This window comes from Podarcis gaigeae (assembly GCF_964106915.1).
Source record: "Podarcis gaigeae genome assembly, chromosome: 3".
Taxonomy (NCBI): Eukaryota; Metazoa; Chordata; class Lepidosauria; order Squamata; family Lacertidae; genus Podarcis; species Podarcis gaigeae.
In genome coordinates, this window is record NC_139680.1 from 92,729,513 (window position 1) to 92,745,137 (window position 15,625).

General features: G+C 40.8%; 1 long non-coding RNA gene across 1 annotated transcript; it reads left to right on the forward strand.

Annotated features, from left to right (window-relative positions):
* The first annotated feature begins 1,465 nt into the window (after positions 1-1,465).
* On the forward strand, positions 1,466-5,883 carry LOC310842211. Its single transcript, XR_014563002.1, has 4 exons — positions 1,466-1,522; positions 1,832-1,890; positions 2,481-2,617; positions 5,756-5,883. It is a non-coding gene; the product is annotated as an uncharacterized lncRNA (long non-coding RNA).
* The last annotated feature ends 9,742 nt before the right edge of the window (positions 5,884-15,625 follow it).

Genomic DNA, 15,625 nt, shown 5'->3' on the forward strand with positions numbered 1-15,625 from the left:
TGCAATGCAGAAATCTCAGCTACAGCATCCATGACAGTTGACCATCCAACCTCTGCTTTAAAACCTCCAAGGAAAGAGAGTCCACAACCTCCCGAGGGAGACAGTTAAAGCAAGCCCAGGTAGAAAAATCTGGAAAGATATCTGTGCCAGTCCTTGGAGGTGTGTTGCAAGTCAGAGTAGACAACAATACACTAGATGGATCCATGGTCTGGTCTGAGTCCATTTGAGGCAGCTTCATATCTTTCATTTCATTTTGAAAACTCCTAATGGCATGTAACAGTCCCAATCCTGGTCTTCGTTAGGCACACTTCAAACTCACCCACATCATGTGCCATCACACCCCATCTTTCCCACTGAAATCAATGGGACTTAAAATTGGTTTGACTTTGATGGGATTCTGCCTTATGTGAACTTCTTGATTAAGGCAATGAATAGATTGATTATTTTACTGTATAGTCCTCCAACACAGATGTTTTGTTCAATAGGGCTTACCTCAGAGTCAACGTGCCTAGGATTGTGCTCTGGTTTGTTTGTTTTAGTCAAAATAAAAGGGTCATTCCAGACACAATTAAAAATAATGGAGGCAGGGAGAATGGTCCAAAAATATTCTCTGTCTGCAACATCAATTAATATTACAAGTAGTGGCACACCAAAAAAAAGGAAGTGTGGAGAGAAACAGTATAGAATCAAAAGTGGCAGATGTTCTCTCTGAGGAACATAAATTAAAACAGGAACCACTAATAGAGAGGGCTTCCTGGATCGTTGCAGGGGAAAATACATCTTTATTAGTCCCAATAATGCTACCCACATAACACTGAGAGAATAAGAAGAGGCCACAAATCCAACTTGTACATATTGAGAAAAGAGCAGTTGTAAACACTAGAAAGATCAACCGTTTTAAAACACATACACACACACAAAAATAATGAAAACTTTTTGGAACTTCTGGAGGTGGCTTGCATGAAGCATGGGGATCTTTGGAGAGCTAATGCTCTTTCAGGACAATTGTGCCTACTTGATCCCCACCTGCTCAGCTTTTATCGATACCTCAAAAAGAACACAATTTTCTAGTACCCTGACCACACAAGGAAAGTAACACTCCTTCCTTCTGCATGGAGAGATGGGATGCATGAAACAATATACATCCATTCTAAAGGACATTGTGGGATGTGCATGGTTAAATTTAGGTTTCTTTGCAATCTATATACACTTCAAGGTGAAGGTGAACTATATTAAAAGATAGGCTGTTGTTTTTATGCAAAGAATGCTGCTATTTTCATTGTTAGCATTATTTTATTGGACCTTTTAAAAATTGTTATTTTTTCATATGTTTCTATGTGCTGCTTGTATTTACTGGCAGTGCTAGATATTAATTATAGATAGGCTTGTTTTCCTAACATTCTTGTAGAGTCCCCAGACTTTTGAAAAGTTCCAGGAGAAACCTATTGAAAAAGATACCGTAATTGTTGGGATACTAAGAAACCTTGGCTGGAATTTAAACAGGAGAAGATCCAGAAATAAGGTACTGTATTTGATTTTGGCTTCATTTTAAACTTTGATTCTCAATAGCTGTTTCTCATGACATCTGAATTTCCTTGATTCAAATTTCAGTGTAACTTTTAAAACCTTTTCTCCACAGTTACACCTTCCCAGCCTCTTTCCCACAATATATTTACATTCCTTGTTTAAAACTGTACCAAAAAAAACAGAGCGAAGATGATTCCCAGGTTCCTTTATTAGATAAAATACACTACCAGTACCTCAGCAATCTCTGACATCTTCTGCATAATTCCATAGTTTATGTGATAATGCTCTTCTGTTTTTTCTTCAGTGGGATGCATGCTTCCAAATTCATTTCCTGTTAGAGAATATGCTGAGCTTTCCATAAAAGTAAGTGCAGCATTAACAATAAAATAAATATTCTCTTTAAAGGGTGCATTGTAGCATTGCCAGCTGCTAGCTGTTCGGTTCTTGGTTAGGCAGATAGTCATTAATTGTTCAGGGTGATTGATAGAGATCTTATGCATTGGAGCTAATTTTAAAAAAGGGTTGTCTTATGCATTGGAGCTAGTTTAAAAAAAACGGGTTTCCTGCTAGGTGAAGAATCTTGTCTGTTTGGATGTTACACAAAGCAGAAACTGGGGAAGTCTTCAAACAATATGTAATTATTGACTTTTCCCCATTGTTTTGATGCTACTGTTACTTTTGAACTAAGTGGCGGGAAGGTAATCAGTGTTTCTGTGTGCTTTGGCGCTCTTCATGGTGTCCCATTGTGCCAGAAGTGGTTTAGTCATGCTGGCCACATGACCCAGAACAGCTGTCTGTGGACTAACGCCGGTTCCCTCGGCCTAAAGCGAGATGAGCGCTGCACCCCATAGTTGCCTTTGACTGGACTTAACCATCCAGGGCTCCTTTACCGTCACCTTTACATAAATTTGTTTCAAAGTTATATAAATAGTTACATCACTTACAATAAATAGCAGGCAGCAAGAAGACGAATGCCTTATTTGGCAGGAACCGAACTGCAGTGGAATGGGAACAGCACTGATTGTGACGAATACAGCTCGGAATGAAAATTGCTGTCTTCTTACATCCCTCCCTAAACCTTCAGTGTGAGGTGGGCCATCTAAAAGACTATATGAATAAATATCAGTTCATCAATGTCTTCTGTTTTGTTGGACTCTTTGGCTTATGTTTCTATTTCTTGCTGCTTAGCAATCTTTTCATGCTGATTTTATGCAGTCATCCATTAAATGAAAAATGTGCTGTGCTCTTCCAGTCTGTCATAATAGTTCTCAGCTGCTATAAAGATATCCACTATGACTGGCCATATCTTACGCACAAAGTTTAGTTTCCTGAGTTGGTTATCCATAAATATAATTGAGTTTGTATGTGGTTGGCAGTTAACAATGCATCCTATGACCTGGATCTAAAATTTTTCGGTTACATTGAATGTTCAGAATGCTTTTTTACAAATTCAGTGCAGAATGTTGTGTGTGCCTTTAACATCTGTTTACAGCAAGGGTGGGCTACTAGATCCAGTTTGTGCCCCACTTTTTTTATAGGTGGGCAGGTTCTGTCAGTCATCCAACCTCATCTAACATCAAGTGTCAAATTTCAAAGGAAGAATTGAGAGCATGCTGTAAGTGCATTCCTGATACAGTGGTACCTCTGGTTACATACGCTTCAGGTTACAGACTCCACTAATCCAGAAATAGTGCTTCAGGTTAAGAACTTTGCTTCAGGATAAGAACAGAAATCATGCTCCAGCTGCGCAGCAGCAGGAGGAGGCCCCATTAGCTAAAGTGGTGCGTCAGGTTAAGAACAGTTTCAGGCTAAGGACAGACCACAGGAACGAATTAAGTACTTAACCCGAGGTACCACTGTACCTCCTTTCTTCATTTGCAGTTAAGTACAAACTGCAAAGATTCCTGCTGAAAGTGTGGCCCCTTTTTCTGCAGGGATCAGGAGCATATTAAGTAGAATATCTAGCCACTGTGGTAAAGCAATGGAAGTGTAGGTGCTTTCCCAGCTACCTCATCCAGAATGCCTTGCTCTGAGGAAGGATGCCCCATGGCCCCATGGCCCTTCCTTGAAGTGAGTCTTAGAGGAGGGAAAGGTGGAAAGACCCATCATGTTAAGGAGAGGATGGGGAGAGGGGAGAGGAGAAAATGGGGTTGGTAGTTGCAGCAAAGTTAAGTGCAGATGAGAAGATGAAAGAGACCAACAGAGCCACCACCCACCTCAGAAAAGGCAACCTCTTGCCCTGGACAAGACAATATCCACAGCACTTTGAATACTATTTTGCAGTGGGTCTACAGGCATCCAGGAGGGATTTAAATTTAAATTTGTGGAGTAGAATCAGTCTAGACAAGGGGCATGAACCTCTGGCGCGGGGCCTGATTGAGGCCCTCCAGCCCTGTCTTTTCTACCCGAGCCATACCTGGCTAGAAAGTCTTCTTGACTTCTGGCAATACCTTTCACTTGTCCAGACGGAAGATAAACAGGAGTGAGTGTGTGTAGACATTGTTAGCCTACTGTACAAAGCTAAAATTTACATTCTTTGCTCTGCTTGCTTTTGCCTCTTGCCCCCCTGTCCCAGTATGTGGCCCACAGAAAGATTCCCAGAAGATAATGTGGCCCCACCCATGGCCTAGTGACTGTTCTCACAAATGGAAACAAGGTGTGTTTCAGTACATAGTTGGTAGCTGTACTCTCTACTTCTGCAAGTTCCAATGTTATAGTTTTAACTCATATTTATTTTCTTTCTGTTTAGTTTCTGTACACTGCTTAAAGAAGATTATAGTTGAGTGGTATATCAATTGTTAAAATAAATAAATTAACTTAACTTTACCTCCGGCACACTGGGTTTTTTCTCTTGGTGGAGTATGTTTGGTTGTTTCATTGGCCAAACAGAGTATAAAGCTGTTTCTGCTTTCCCTCTCACATCCCTCTCAGCTAACCGCACACACTCACTGTTGCTGCCATTAATTACCCTTCAGAAAGAAATCCCCAAACTAATTTTATCACATAGAAAACTGGCAAGCAGAAGTGTCTGTGTTATGGAACTGAAACAGGTGTGGCTTATGCAATCTCCATATGTGGTCTAGGACAAAGCCAAAAACAAATGAACAGAAGGCAATTCAATAATCAACATGGATAACATGCTTTTTGGACTCTATTGTCTAAAATAAACATTCTAGGGCTGCACTGCTGGACATAGTTTAACATTGTGGGCTTTGCAAACTAATATAGTCCCTGGTTTGTAATATGCTGTAGCAGTTAGTGTACATAAATAAATGTCAGTGTCCAAAATTACTAATATTTTTAGCCAAAATCAGGTACATGCCAAATTTTCCTTTGAAAAACATTGTTCCATTTTAAAAATGAGCAATAAAGCTATAGAAGTGGGATGTTTGTGACCAGTTTGCCCCCACCCCCAATCTGGCAGTTTAGGGTTGCCAAATGTCTGGGAGAATCCAGACGTAGGGCTACCCTTGTCAGCAGTGTCGTTTTTGCCGATTTCCCTGAAAAATATGGCAGCCCTAATGCTTGCTACATTCAGGTACAGTGGAAGGTGGTGTGCTGTTCAATATATTTTGCTGCCTGAAGCAAAGGACAAAATTGTGCATTTCCAAATTCCATGTACAGAAGTCAGCAAGACTGGTACTTGAATCTTACTTCAACACTGGCCATGTTCTTGACATCACCTGAGGAGACAGTGCCATCTTGCCCTTCACTTCAGGCAGTAAACTGCCTTAGGTCGACCCTGAGTAGGTTGAAGGCCTAGCCCAATTTCTTATGGCTACAGAACCCACCATTGTTTGCAAGACTCATTCGCACTCACGCCAAGCCATGGGCCACACACAGGCTCCGTGGCTCTGTACCCACGCAGGCACTTAAATAGTGTTTCCTTTAAAAATTATAATGCTGAATCAGATTCTCAGAGACTAACCAAAAAATATGCACAAACGCTACATTTTATACTCTCAAGGCTCCATTTGGAACAGGGCTGTTGCATAGGCAGTGGCTGGTTGGAGGGGAAAGCGTACAACACTAAACAGCAATCATCCTATTTGACCACAAAAGTATTCTTGGCTTCGTTCAATTGCTGACTGATTTAAGGGGTTTTTAAGGTTAATAAACCATGGTTGCATGTTATTATCTCTATAGTTCTTGCATTCAAACAAGGAGCGGCATTTAGCCATAGATTTATGATGATCATTCTAGTAATATAAAGGCTTCTTGTTTCTAGGGAACATTTTCTGCTGTAGAAAGGGAGAGCTCATTGCCAGTGCCTCAGCACTGCCACACTCAGACAGGAAATGGCTTCAGTCTATAATATGGAACAGCAGAAGATGTACAGTGAGGTGGAGGAGGAGAAGGAGAATTTCTTCATCTCAAGGACTGTTGATCTCATCATCAGCTACACAAGATGATTCACATGTATGCATAGTAAAAGGATCAGAGCATCCTTAAATTCTTTTTCAATTAAATTTGCTCACCTTTCCTGAGCTATTGTTTTTAGATTAGACAGAAGCCATAAAAGATTCTGATAGCCCAGAAGGAGGGAGGGACATGCATATATCTGAATTAATAGAGCCTAAGAACAGTCCTGTTGGATCAGACCTGTTGGCTCATCTACTCCAGCATCTTCTTCTCACAATGTCCAACCAGATGCATATGGAAAGACCACGAACAGGATCTGTGCACAACATTGAAGGACATGACACCCACACAGCTGCCTGAGGACGATGGATAATCATCATAAAAACAGGGGGCTGGAAGGAGTTTGCTCACATCAACCTATTGCACATATCCATAATTCATGCTGTAAACATTTATTTATTTATTTATTTATTTGTTTGTTTGTTTGTTGTCGTCCTATACTCAGAAGAAGGCAATTGCGTGTAGATATTTGGCCTCCCTCCATTTTCTCCTCAAAAGTGTGCCAAGTAGTGACCTAATGAGCATAATCCACCTATCATGTTATTGTAGAATACTAAAACCACAGTAATAGGAATTTAGGAACATGGCTTACAGTCAAATTATACTGAACCTTACACATGGAAATATGGGCACTGCACTGAATATTTTTCTTGCTCAATTCCACTATCAATGATCAGAAAAGTCATTGCACCTCAAGATACCAGCTACAAAGTAATTGATATTCCTGTTCCCCAGTTTTCTATTATTCTGGGAATAGAGAAGAGAAAGAAAAGTCTTTGGGTCGTTTCTAGCCCCACATTCCTCCAAAAAAAAGGGGGGTCTTGTGCACAAATCTGTATTTGCAAGATACTCTCATCCATCTGTTAACCAAAGTCCTGGAAATTCAAGGAAACTCGTGTTTATGGAAATCTGGCATTTCTCTCTAGTTTTGAATGAGAGCTAAATAGAGCAGTTCATCTCACTGAAATGAAGGGCTTCTGCCAAGCGGTCTCTGCAATGTTGAGTTTTCTGGCACAAGTCAGCTTTGAGGAATTCATTTATGAGCTTGGTTAGCTAGAGATTCTGGAATTCAAATTTATGTCAAAGACTTAGTGGTTTATCCTGATAGACCTCTGAGAAGAAATTGTAATCAATTTCCCAAAGTCGTAATATGCAGGAGAGACAGCTAGACTGTTTCATGATTAGGTGGTTATTTTTGTTTTCCATTGGATGGGTTTTTTATTTTTTTTAAAAAAATGTTTTATGTGTAAATGCTATGTAAGGAATCACCTTTTCATATTTATGAGTGGGGAAAATATTTGCATTTGTGCTTCCAGAAGCATATTCCATAGGATGTAATTTATGCTGGATTGAAGAAAATAAATTTATTCATAGCCATAAAGTATGAAGATTGACATTTTAATTTTTGCATTTATATCTCACCTTTCTTCCAAGAAGCTCAAGGAGCTGCACACACACTATTTTGATTCTCACAACAACCCTGTGAAATATTATCATTACTATTATTAGTATTACTAGATTTGTTACCTGCCCTTCACCAGAAGGTCCCAGGATGGGCTACAGCTATATAAAATATGGCATTAAAAACTGTTTCAGACATATTACAATCACAGCTAAGGTGGGTCCTAAATATATTTCAGGTGTCAAAGGCCAGGATAAAGATGTACCTCTTCAGCATACTGTATTATGAAAACTGTACAATGAAGGTACTAGATGCACCTCTGTGAGGAGGGAATTTCCCAATTTAGGGGCTGCCACAGAGGACACCCTCTCCCAGGCCGATACCCCACAAACCTCTGAGGATGGTGGAACTACCAAGAGGACCCTACTGCTGATCTTAACATTCAATAGGGGCTGCAGGGAAAGAGGCAGTCTTTTGGATTTGTGGTGCGGACGTCACTCCTAGCGCTAGTGTGAACACCTTGAACTGGGCTCGGAAGTGAACTGAGAAGCAGTGCAGCTGATTTAAAGCAAGAGTTATACAAAGGGAATCTGAGCCAGTAATCTAGCAGGTGCGTTTCAGACCGGTTGAATTTTCCAGATCAACTTCCCGGCAGCCCCCACCAATTGAACTGGCATTTTAAGTCTGAGGGGTAGTGATTGGCCCAAGGTGACCTACTCAAGGCCAACCCTACCATTAGGCAGAATGAGGTGAATACCTTAGGCTGCAAATGCTAAGAGGCAGAAATGGATGAGCAATACAGCCTGCCTTGTGTCCCCTACACTATCCTGGTTCCTTCAGGTAAGGCAGGGGGTGCTGTCCTATCACCAACGTCAAAGTAATAATCAGTTGCCAGTCCAATTGGCTTTTGTACATAGAATGTGGGAGGCATCATCTTGTCTTTTGCCTGAGGCAATGAAGTGCATTGGGCCAGCCCTGAACTTTATTGCCAAAAGGAAATTTGAGCCTCTAACAAATTTGTGGGGGGCAATCCTATGGAGGTCTCAGAAATAAGTTCCATTGAGTTCAATGGCTCTCCCAGGTAAACCTAATGCTATAGTCCTTTATATACATTTACTTTGGGGGCAGCCCCATATAACTTAATGGGACTGCCTTCTTAATAGGCTGTCATAAGATAGAGCAATAAATTGTATTATATTTCATCCAATGCCAAATATAAGTGTGTATAATTTAATTCCAAGGGCAAAAATCCTTTCTGGCTGCAAATCTACTGCTTTTCTTTCCAGAGAATTGAAAGTAATTTGGAAAGCTTTGCTATACATACATTTCTCTTGACCCATTTTTGCGGTGGGTCAAACAGGTTTTGCCAGGTGTGTAGGTGTGTGGGGAGGGGAACCAAAACCTACAAAACACAGGCAAAAAACAACAACACAGGTTACCATTAGGATAACCAAGGAAGTGGTTCTGTGCCAGCTGAGAAATGGGTGGAGCCCCCTCCCTCAACTCGCTGGTAGTTGGAACGACAAAAGGCCAGAGTTCAGAGTTGACTTATGTGAGCTAGAAGCTGGCAGGCTGCAGGTTGGCCAGCTGGAAGAGAAAGCTATGCCTGATTTCTGCTGGAATCCACAGCTGTAGCTATGGGAGAAGCAAGACCCTCGTGGGATGCATGGACCCCTCCATCATAGGCTCGGGTTGCATATATGTGTAAATAAGCTATATATCCTAAAGACACCACAGTCTCTTCTGTGCCTCATTCCCAAGCAAGCAAAACCCTAGGTAAGCACCCAGAATCCCTGGAATCTCTCACCGCTTTGAGACTGGGGTGGTGTGCAATAAATTAGGGAAGGATATATACAGGGCCATCCACAGATCATTCTGTTTTATTAGGTGTTCCATGATCCTTCCCCAATATTTGCTGACTAGAGGGACACTCTTGCACTATAGGGCATGAAACCAGAACAAACAAACAAAAACACCCCAAAACTCTGGAACATTTGAGGTACAAAAGGTTACAGGATTTCAGCAGGAAAGTAAGGGACATCGAAAACAAAGCAGTATGTCTGCCCCCAAACTTTTGCGGGTGCAAGCAGGATTGAATGCAGAATCACATATTAGTGGCCTAAGACTATTATGAACAGAAATAATCATGGATGTGCAATAAAAAGGACTTCTGAAGGCGGACTGTATACACACCCTCCAAATTCCCTATTTTCCAGGGACATCCCTGATTTAGAGAAGCCATGAAGTTTCTGATATGATCCCGGAATGTCCCACTTTTCCTTAGGATGTCCCTATTTTAACTGGAGAAATGTCAGAGGGTATTGAGTTATCCAACCCCCAAGCTGTCTGAAGGCAATCCTGTATATGGAAGTTTTAAAAAAATGTTTTATTATGTTTTTATTTTTGTTGGAAGCTGCCCAGAGTGGCTAGGGCAACCCCGTAAGATGTGTGGGGTATAAATAGTAAAATTATCATTATAATTTTATAGTATAAATAGTATAATTTAAATAGTAAAATTATCATAAATAGTAAAATTGGGGTATAAATAGTAAAATTATCATTATGGAATGGGACATCCCTATTTGCATTGGAGAAATGTTAGAGGGTATGCTGTATATCATGAGCAGCAATAATCTTTGTAAACTTACGGTAACTCTCTGGAAGTGGGGAGATCCCAGCTCACAATCCTTTGCCTCTAGCCTCTGTTTCAAAGGTTGTTCGGTCTTTTAATTTATTTATTTTTCCTGATCCGTGCAACAGAGCTGGGCCAAATGCAGTTTGCCATACGAGCTGCTTTTATCCAAATAACATTTGCATGAGCATGCGTAGCCAAAATCTATTAATTATTCACTTCATTTGCTTGGAAGATTTATCTGTCTAGGAGCTGGCCAGCAGTCTACAAACTTTTTTTTTTTTTAAATCATATAAGCTAAAGTTGCTTTTATTGAGCAATGAACTCAAATCACTCTACCCTTTCAATGCAACTATAAATTCACTCCCCTCTCTTCTGTCCCTCCCCCACCTGATTTTAAAGCGTCCTGAAGAATTTGCAGAGTAAATTAACCATTTGGCATCCTGCCTACAGTTTTGGTTGGCCGGGGGTTTTGCAGGGAGTGACTCGATAAACAAGAGTCAATGGATTCAAAGAGTAGCAAAGTAATTTAAATGATTAATCAAGTGCTAAAACTAGTTTAACCTCTCCCGTTTTACAAACTCTATATCACCCTTGCTAGAGGAACAAGACACCCGTCTGGAAATCTCATCTGAAATATTAGATTGAGATTCAAAAATTCAGCCAAGCAGTGTGGCTTGTAGGGATATCCTGTCGGATAATAAATTGCATTAATCTTACTTAAATTTTCCATCTAAATCATGTCTTGAGACTATATTACACAGGGGGAATGTGCCTCGCTTTTAAGGCATTGTGCTACTGAAATGGTTATTAAAAGAGGGGAGGTGAAAAAAACAGATAATGACTTTTCTTGTTTTTGCTCAGACTATTCCTGCCCCCCTTCCTAATATTAAGGAACCCACGTTAAATATTTTGGCACACTGTGAAGAAAGTCTGGTTTCTACTGCCAACACTTATGTTTTGTAACAGGAGATAAGAAACCAGCATACTCCGAACACTTGAGAAATTATTTTATATTTATTTATATTTGCATTTTCCTTGGCAAGGAATCAGGTCCGTGGACCAAAATAACTTCCATGCTTTCCCAGCCTCACCATGAAGTATTTCCCTTCTGGTGGCCTATCAAGCTACACAGAGTTATTCCAGCTATACAGAGTTAAAAAAGAAAAAAAACCAAACCAATATGGAATTGTTCCCTCAGGATTTTGTTAGGAACAACTGCAAATAGAGAAGAAGATTGTAGGAGCTGAAAAGTGCCGGCCATCTTCTCAGTGAGCATTTGCTGCTTACTCCATGAACTCAAGAGGATTGAAATAACATGAAGAGTCTGATTAAGACCCAGGAACCTCGGGAGATTTGAACTGGAGTAGTCACTAATAGCAGCAGGGTGACCGGGATGTAATTGCTAAACCAGGAGCCAAACAGAATTAGCACACGACTTTCAATCTAATGAGCTACAATGCCAGGACTCCTCATTCACTCAAATAGTACAGTACATTTGTTAGCCCCTGCTATTATGATCTACAAAGCAGTTAGGCCAAAGTGCTTGGATTTAAAGCCAATTCACATAGACTTGGTGGGGGGAATATAGTGAAGTTACTACGAGTTGGCTTTTTTCAATAGATGTTTGGCATAGCACACCAACCTTTTGAATGCTCCAACAATATGTCGAGATTCATGGTTCACCACATCCTTGAAAACTTTTGAAAAAATGTGTTGCGCCAAGACCACCATCCTGAATCTGCCTCGTTTGAGGAAGCTTTACACAGTGAGGGATTGTTCCACAAATATGGACACTTCAATTTCAATTACACGCTGTTGTCCCCTGTCTTGAGCCGTTGATACAAAATCCACAAAAACGAACACATTGTCTTTTTATGCATTTGATTAGTGTGGTTCGTTTCTATGAATTGTTTAAAAGAGTTGGACCTTCTTTGAATATGAGGCTGTTGTGGTGTCAATTCCTCATGGGAAAAATGGAGAAGAGAGAGCTTCAGGACAGTGCTGGGAGTGAGAAACATGATGATTTATCATTGGGTAGTTAGTGTGATGCCCTCCAGATGTTGTTGGACTACAACTCCCATCATGCCATCCTGACCATTGGCCATCTGTCCAGAGCTGATTAATGTGTCTTTATGCATGGAGGTGGTCCCCACTGGCTTGAAGGATGTGATGGTACAACCACTCCTACAATAACCTGACCTGGATCCAATGGTTCTTAACAAGTACCACCCAGTTCCTAGTACCACCTTTGGGGAGGAAGGTGTGAGAGAGGATGGTGATGGTGGAACTGTGAGGACTCTTAGATGAGACTGATTTTCTCTAACCATTTCAATCTGGGTCCAGGCCTGGTGTGGGGAGAGAGAAAATAAAACTGTGAGTTGCCCGTTCTAGATGGAGTTGCACTCCTCTTGAAAGAGCAGGTGTGTAGCTTGAGGGTTCACCCTGATGATCCAGTGCTGTCATACGCTGCTCTGTGGTTGCTCTCAGGGACAGCTTATCAACAACAGGTGAAAACCCTGTTGAAAGCATTGTACTGGCTCCAGTTTCATACTATAAAGCCCTCTATGGTTCTGGACTAGAGTATCTGAGAAACAGCCTCTCCTTCTGCCCCAGTCGAATACAGCCATGGATAAGGATCTGTTGATGGTGCCACACACCTTTGCAGTATAGCTTACAGTGAATCAAGCACATGCTTTTAGCATGGTAGCACTCATTCTCTGAAATTCTCTTCCATTAGAAATGAAGTAAGCCCCAACATTACTGTTTCTGACATTTCTGGAAAACTTTTCTTTTGGGCCTTTGCAAACTACCATCTATGTTATTTCTGCTGTTTTTAATTCTTGTTGGATTTTCCATTTTAATACTGCTTTTTGATCTGCATTGTGTTTTATAATCAACTTCTGCTTGGATATTCTCTGAATGCAGAGCAGTTTACACACTCTGAAACTAACTAAATAAATAGGACCCGATGGGGCTTATTTCCAGGTAAGTGACTTTAGAATTGCAGCTATCTGCAATCATTGAGATTGGGGAGGGATCACGTATTCTTTCACTGGAGTATTGGGATAGGGATATGGCAATGAACCCACATGGTTAAGTTGGCAAAAATTGCAAGGGTGAGAAAGGCCAAACAACAGAGAATGTATTCACTGAAAAATAGAGTCATTTCATAATGAACTTGGGCAATAAGGCACAAGAAAATGTTCATCCATATATTCTACTGGAAACAATTTAGCAATTCAAACACTAATTCTCTCTTCCTACTGGCTTCATTATGTATTTTTATATTTATTTCCTTCCTCCCCACCCCTTTTTCTCTCTGTGTGTGTGCCCACCCCTTTTTCTCTCTCTGTGTGTGTACCTTTAGGTATTATCCTTGCATTTTATATTATTATAACTATAAATAATAATGATTTTTTATTTAAAAAAGAATGGTGACCTAAGTTATGTTCATTGATTTCAATTAATTTATTTTTGATTCAACCCTAAAACTGCAAGATATTAGGTAACAAAAGTAAAGGTAAAGGACCCTTGGATGGTCAAGTCCAGTCAAAGGCATCTATGGGTGTGGTGTTCATCTCGCTTTTCAGGCCAAGAAAGCTGGCATTTGTCTACAGACAATTTTCTGGGTCATGTGGTCAGCATGACTAAACTGCTACTGGTGCACAGAGTACCACGGCAAGTGCCTTAGCACATGAAAACACCATTTACCTTCCCGCCGCAGTGGTACCTATTTATCTACTTGCACTGGAGTGCTTTCAAACTGCTAGGTTGGCAGAAGCTGGGACAGAGCAACGGGAGCTCACCCGCCGACCTTCCGATCAACAAGCCCAAGAGGCTTGGTGATTTAGACCACAGTGCCACCCGCGTGACCTTACCTTTACCTGCAAAAGATTACAATGGATGCAAGAAAAGTATGTGTATTGGCAGAATACCTGCTCTTGCAATGATAGTTCGTATAACTGATCTGAAGAAAATGAAGGTGTGTCAAAATCTCCAACAAGAATATACCAAATTAATAGGCAGATTAACATTTTTAATGTGTTTGTAACAAAATGAATACTTTAAATAAAATAATCTAGTCTGAAGATTTACTCCAAGGACACATGTTAAAATGGTTTAAGGCAGACGCCCTCAGTTTCCTATTCTTTTTCTGTCCTTTGCTTCCTGTTACTCCTGATCTATCCTAAGAAGCATAAAGAGCATGTATTACTATGAATTAGCACATCATGGTTTGAATTTGCACTACTAGCATGTTAGCCATCGCTCGCGCTGCCAGCTGGGGAAATTGAGAGAGAGAAAATAAACATAGCACCTCATGATATCATTTTACAGAGTTACTTTTCTGAGCATAGTAACCACACGTTTAAAAATTAATTGCAAATAAAAAGCCATTTGCCTTTTTTATTGCAAAAGCTAACTCGTTTTGATGGTACACCATTCCTTCCATTCATTTTTTTGACTAAAGGGGGGGGTTTCAAAAGGATTTCATGGTGTAGTTATGGGTAACCCATCATCACTGCAGGACAGAAGTGTTGTTAGGGGGTGGAGCAGAGGTCCTGAGCCCTGGGTCTTTGGGGCCAGGATCGTGATCTCTTGCCCCTTCCTTACTTTTTAAAACATAAAAACAACAACAGATATTTGTGTACAGGGTGAATGTGTATGCTACAAATCCTAGCTGCCCATTGACATTGGAGAGAAAGGAGAGTAAAAGGAAAGTGCTTGACATTGCTGGGGAAATTGAAGGGACAAAAATTATCAGTGGCGTTCTGAAACCAGTGGTTAAAATCAGTGCCATTTTGAGAAGTTAGGTCTGCCATCTTGATTCAAAGTGGCATCCAGCTGTATCCAGACATGGACAAAACCCTGCTCCTTGAGCTCAGGAACCATCATGGAAAATTTGGTTACAATAAAAGTTGTCCAAATGTATAAAGAAGAGGCAAAAAGACTAACAACTGTCAAAAATTATATTGTAGCAGCTAATTGGGTTTGTCTGCTTAGATTCAGTCTACTGTTATGACTTTGGGGGAGTCAACCTGGATGATATCCTTGGATTTAGGCCTGTGATCCCAGAGCCAGTGAGGGTGAGGATCTAGTAGGAAAGCCCGCTGAAGCAGGCAGACAAGCATTTTCATAAGATAACGCTGTATCTAGCCAGTTAAGTGCTCACATCAACATCTAAAAGATGTTGCTCTGCAACCATACAGATAAATGGGTGGGCCTTTTCCCATCTCACCTGGCTGGATGCCACATCATCTTAGGATGAAGAACAATAGGTCTAGGGGGGCTGGGCATGAGAGAGTTGTAAACTGGGTCAATGCTGGAAGTTGAGGACACAAAGAAATGTTTGTGATGCGCTGGACTTGGCTCTCCCCTGGAAACCTGATGGGAAAGGGGTTGGAAGATAGTGTTGCGAGCGCCTCCATCCTATGCTCAGGCTGTATATATGTGTAAATAAAACCATATACATCTTAAAGACATCACAGTCTCCACTATCCTGAATTCCAAGGAAAATGGACCTAGAGTAAGTTCAGGAGCCCCCCTCACCGATCAGATTGGGGCAGTGGATATCATGAAAATGCTATATTTGACAAGGCCCACATAACAATCTCATGCATTTATCCTCAAGAGGTAAGCAT